We start from the raw sequence: 5,983 nt of genomic DNA on the forward strand, positions 1-5,983 counted from the left end.
CGTGTGATGTGTGAAACTAAAACATTGTCTGTGTAATTTGAATTACCATTAGTTGCTATAAATGATACATGTTAAGACTGCCTGTTTAACAACAAGGGGCACAACTCTGCATAGAAAGGCCAGATTTTTTAAACACTTGTTTACAAATTAGTCCACTCAAAAAAACTTGAAATCTGAAATAAAATTAAAATAATGAAAAGCAGTGTTCTTTAATCCACAGACCAGGAAGTAAAATGTTTTTAAAAATCATTTACTGTCCCTATTTATATAAATAACTTAAATTACTATAAACAAAATCTTAAAAACTTAAAAATTGAACAAATTATGACAAATCCCTATTCCTCCTGCACCCACTTTTTCCCTGCCTTCTTGACATTTTGAGGACATGAAAATATAAATTTGAATTTGGAATTCATATTTTTTTATTTGTTCGACTGATCAACATGAAGATTGTGGCAAAAAATCTGTAAACCGTAAAAAATGTTTGGCCTTAATTACAGCACATTTAATAGACCACTTGACTACCCAGGCCTCTGTTTTCTTAAAAGAATTGGAATCTCATTCTTCTGGGTTAGAGTACAGTGCTGATTGAGTGAATGTTGTGTGAGGTGAGGTGAAATGGTTTTTGACGTCAAACAAGATAATTGTATTTATAGCATGCATGTGTGTGTGTGCGGCTGCTTGTACTAGTCTAGACTGATGCCGATATATAGTGCTAGCCCACTGAGATACCATGCCACAGTTTAACATGAATACCCCACTCAGATAAGTATACTGACTCTGAGCCAACCAATCTTTGTTTTAGCCCCTTTATGCTGAGTGCCGGGGGCACAGGTGGCCCAGTCCTCTAAGGTGCCGCGATTCTCTGTACAGAGTTGCGTCCCTTGTGCACGCCAGAAACCTATGATTGTGGGTTCGAATCCCGGTTGGCCCCGATTATGTTTCTAGGTTTTTCAGCACCATACCCGTGCTCGTGGGTTTCACCCAAGTGGTAAACGTCTGAGACCTGCATCACTTCGGGCTTTCCTCCCACATTAAGCTGACACGCCGCGATATAACTGGAATACCGTTAAAAGCGGCGTTAAACCCAACTCACTCACTCAATTATGCTGAGTGCCAAGCAGGGTAAGAATAAGTACCATGTTTTAACGTGTTTTGGTATGCTGCAACCAGGGATCAAACCCCTGACATTCCGCTCTCCGGGCGGACGGTCTACCCCTCGACCATGGAGGTGGTCGAATGTTGCCTTAGGCCAACAAGTCAACACTATTCCAGTTATATCATTGCATCCTGGACCAGTCAAACCAGTGGTGAGTAGCATGAGCAGCCTTCCCCGCTGTCAGGTTCAATGAAACCCGATCCAACAAGCTACCAATCCTGACCGGTTGATCCATATTAGTCAATTACAAGATAAGTTTCTGTTGATCAGCTCTAACCCAGAGTCCAGAGGTGAGGTGGTGAGGTGAGGTGAGGTGAGGTGAGGTAAAATGGAGCTTAACCTCCAATCAAGAAATGCCAGTTTCCTACTGTTAGTCCACTGAGATACAATGTGGCAGGCTAAAATGAATACCCCACTCGGACACAATATACTGACTCCGAGCTGACCAGTCCTTGTTTTAGCCCTTAATAACATGCGCAAGGCAGGGTAACATCTACCATATTTCTTACATCTTTTGGTATGACACGGCCGGGGACTAAACCACCGACCTGCTCTCCAAATCCCCTAAGGGTATGCAAGAAACAGTAAGAAAGCATTAATGAACAGTAGGTAAGTTTCCACTGATCTGAGGTTGAGGGAAAACATAAGACAGGTGAGGACTATGTACATGTTTATTTAAAGTCACATATGATGATATTGTGACGCCCTATGCAGTATGTACACTTTAGACACACACTCAAGTACACATTTACATACCAGTGTATTCATTAACATAACAGAGTACAAGAGAAAAATCTTTTTCACTGGCGTTACAAACTTGTTAGAATAGAAACAAAACATGATCATCGAGTTTCACTTATAGTGTGACCTTAAGATAATATAAGATCTCGTTATTTAGCTTACAAGAAAAAGACAAACAGAATAACTTATGAAAAACAGGAACAGATTTATCAGGGTAGATGAGAAAAGAGACTTTCTAGATAGATGAGAAACCCGGCTTGTCATGATGATAAACAGGCTTTCCATGACAGATGGGAAAAAAAGGCTTATCAAGATAGATGAGAAAACAGATTTGTCATGATAGATAAGAAAACAGACTTGTCTTGATTGGTGAAAAAGAAAATTGAGTGAACTCGCTCCAATTAGCCCATAAGACGCTACCCCCCTGTCCGAGACATCTACATATGACTCAATGTCACCACAGTCATTGTCTAGGACAACGTTACAGAAGTACACATAGTTGCAGCGCTGTAGTTCCATCACTTGATTAACAGCAGGCCAGCTGATGAAATGATACATACACATATTTCTGGTAACATGTTATATCTTGACTATGAGATAAATGAATAACAGTAACATTACACTTAACAAAATAAGGATTCATGTTGTCTGGACACATCCTTAGAGGTAATAGTTAAAAGGTTTCGTCAGTACCTGTATTTGTCATTCATAACTTCTTTCTCACACACATTCCTCCATGACGCCAACAAATGGCTACCACTGGACCTTACACAGTCATTCTCTCAAAGTAGGACTTCAGTAAATGGAACAATGATGTCAGCCTAACACCAGGAACAGCTGTACTGTTGCAGCTAAGAGTTATGTTAGCTACATCACAAACTGTCATATTTCTGTAGCTAGGATCTGAAAGGTAGATACACATCAGTAACAGTTGTATCATTGTAGTTAGAATCTGAAAGTTAGCTACGTCAGGAACAGTTGCATTTTTATGGGTAGAATCTGAAAGTTAGCTATATAAGGAACAGTTGTAATCTGTTGTAGCTAGGATCTGAATGTTAGCTATATAAGGAACAGTTGTAATCTGTTGTAGCTAGGATTTGAATGTTAGTTAAACAGCAGGAACAGTTGTAATCTGTTGTAGCTAGGATGTGAATGTTAGTTAAACAGCGGGAACAGTTGTAATCTGTTGTAGCTAGGATCTGAATGTTAGTTAAACAGCAGGAACAGTTGTAATCTGTTGTAGCTAGGATGTGAATGTTAGTTAAACAGCAGGAACAGTTGTAATCTGTTGTAGCTAGGATGTGAATGTTAGTTAAACAGCGGGAACAGTTGTAATCTGTTGTAGCTAGGATCTGAATGTTAGCTGAACAGCAGAAACAGTTGCAATCTGTTGTAGCTAGGACCTGAATGTTAGCTGCATCAGAAACAGTTGTAATCTGTTGTAGCTAGGACCTGAATGTTAGCTAAACATCACGAACAGCTGTAATCTGTTGTAGCTAGGATCTGAATGTTAGTCAAACATCAGGAATAGTTGTAATCTGTTGTAGCTAGGATCTGAATGTTAGCTAAACAGCAGGAACAGTTGTAATCTGTTGTAGCTAGGATCTGAATGTTAGCTGAACAGCAGGAACAGTTGTAATCTGTTGTAGCTAGGATCTGAATGTTAGTCAAACATCAGGAACAGTTGTAATCTGTTGTAGCTAGGACCTGAATGTTAGCTAAACAGCAGGAACAGTTGTAATCTGTTGTAGCTAGGTTCTGAATGTTAGTCAAACATCAGGAATAGTTGTAATCTGTTGTAGCTAGGATGTGAATGTTAGCTAAACAGCAGGAACAGTTGTAATCTGTTGTAGCTAGGATCTGAATGTTAGCTGAACAGCAGAAACAGTTGTAATCTGTTGTAGCTAGGATCTGAATGTTAGTCAAACATCAGGAATAGTTGTAATCTGTTGTAGCTAGGACCTGAATGTTAGCTAAACAGCAGGAACAGTTGTAATCTGTTGTAGCTAGGTTCTGAATGTTAGTAAAACAGAAGGAACAGTTGTAATCTGTTGTAGCTAGGATCTGAATGTTAGCTGAACAGCAGAAACAGTTGTAATCTGTTGTAGTTAGGATCTGAATGTTAGTCAAACATCAGGAATAGTTGTAATCTGTTGTAGCTAGGACCTGAATGTTAGCTAAACAGCAGGAACAGTTGTAATCTGTTGTAGCTAGGTTCTGAATGTTAGTAAAACAGCAGGAACAGTTGTAATCTGTTGTAGCTAGGATCTGAATGTTAGCTGAACAGCAGAAACAGTTGTAATCTGTTGTAGCTAGGATCTGAATGTTAGTCAAACATCAGGAATAGTTGTAATCTGTTGTAGCTAGGACCTGAATGTTAGCTAAACAGCAGGAACAGTTGTAATCTGTTGTAGCTAGGATCTGAATGATGTTAGCTGCATCACGAACAGTTGTAGCTAGGACCTGTATGATGTTGTTTGCACTTTGAGCTTTTTCCCATTGCTACACTTAATCCTCCCTACTAGCTACTCAGAAGCTTTGTGACAATTTATCTTATTACCAATAGGGTTAGAAATAACTGAGTTCATAAAAATTGAATGTGTACTAGTGCAAATATCACTGTTTACGTCATCTGGATGGCTTTGTTGAATCTTATAATTTGACCTAGGTTTGGATTGATGTCACATTAGGAATGATGTCACAGCAGAAGATTGTTTGACGTCATTCGACAATTGTGGTTTTCTAAGAGGGCAGTCATGATCAGTGCATTTTCCTAGAGGGGAGCTCAAAATGCATGTGTGTCATACAGATTTTACAAGACTCATGTTGCACATATTTCACCCTCACTTTTGCTCGTGAAATACAAGAATTCAGGCAATCATTTTGTAAAATCAGTATGACACATAATTATGCTAGCATAATAATCTCTATATATGGAACATACAGTAAAGAGTGTATCACAAACAGCTACTCCAGGGAAATGTCCCTGCCGACATGCTTGTACCCCTTAATTTACCATTTAGTTTACAATATCTTATGGCATGTTTCTTGGCTATAAAACCCTGTTTGGATGTGTTTGTGCGGACAATCTCCTTTCAGCGAAATTGCAATTAATTTTAAAAACAATCCACTGTCAATGATTTAAATTACTCTTATTGTCCAACAATTGTCCCTTATTGAATATTGTGATTAACACTTCCTATGATAATTCAAAATAAGTTTCAGTACCTCTCCAATAAACCTTGTTTTACAAACATGTTGCCATCAAATATCTCTGACTTTGCTGTTAGTACAAATCCATGGTCTAGTAAATTTGGTTCAGTCGAGTAAGCTTCGAAAATGATAATCCACGTGATAACACTAAAATCTACTGACAATGATGTCCAGAGAAAAGTTCAGGCTAGTGGACAAAAAAGGTTTTGGCACAGTCAATATGGTTTGTATTTTAGTCTGGTTCGGTCTTCTGATGAACTACAGTATGACACAACTGATGTAAGCCATCTGCAGCTGTTAGAACCTAGCTCCTGTCTGTTGACAGCCACACAATCACATCACCGTCAATACTTCACGGTTCCCCCATCATAAGTTAAATACATACAGACACTATAGTTGTCAGGGATTTACATGAGATTCCAAATAAGAGCCCTTGGGCAAGCAAATTATAATTATTTTTGTCTGTTTTGTTCAAAATTGGCAATTTTTAAAAGTTCCTGTGTTCTTAAATAAGGCCTTTAACATTGTATAAAATCTACATTCAATAATGTAAAACCAAGCAGTATAGCCTCTACCTCTTTATTGGTCCTGATATTAATAAAATACTAGTCGACCCGACCGAACCATCGCATTACGTGTAACTATAGTTACATGAATTGGGAACAATTAATTCCAATTGGAGTACTTTTACAGTCATTGCTGCAGACTAGGCCCGACTACCAGCTTCTGAGCAAGTCTAGATATATCCCTGGTTGTAGGGGTGCTCAGATTAATGAGCTCAGCCATTATCGCACAAACAGCAATGTCTCCCGCTCTGTGCTGTGTGTGTGTGTGTGTGTGTGTGTGTGTGTGTGTGTGTGTTTTTGTGTG

Source organism: Haliotis cracherodii, unplaced genomic scaffold (assembly GCF_022045235.1).
Source record: "Haliotis cracherodii isolate W230 unplaced genomic scaffold, xgHalCrac1.p SCAF_15, whole genome shotgun sequence".
Classification (NCBI taxonomy): domain Eukaryota; kingdom Metazoa; phylum Mollusca; class Gastropoda; order Lepetellida; family Haliotidae; genus Haliotis; species Haliotis cracherodii.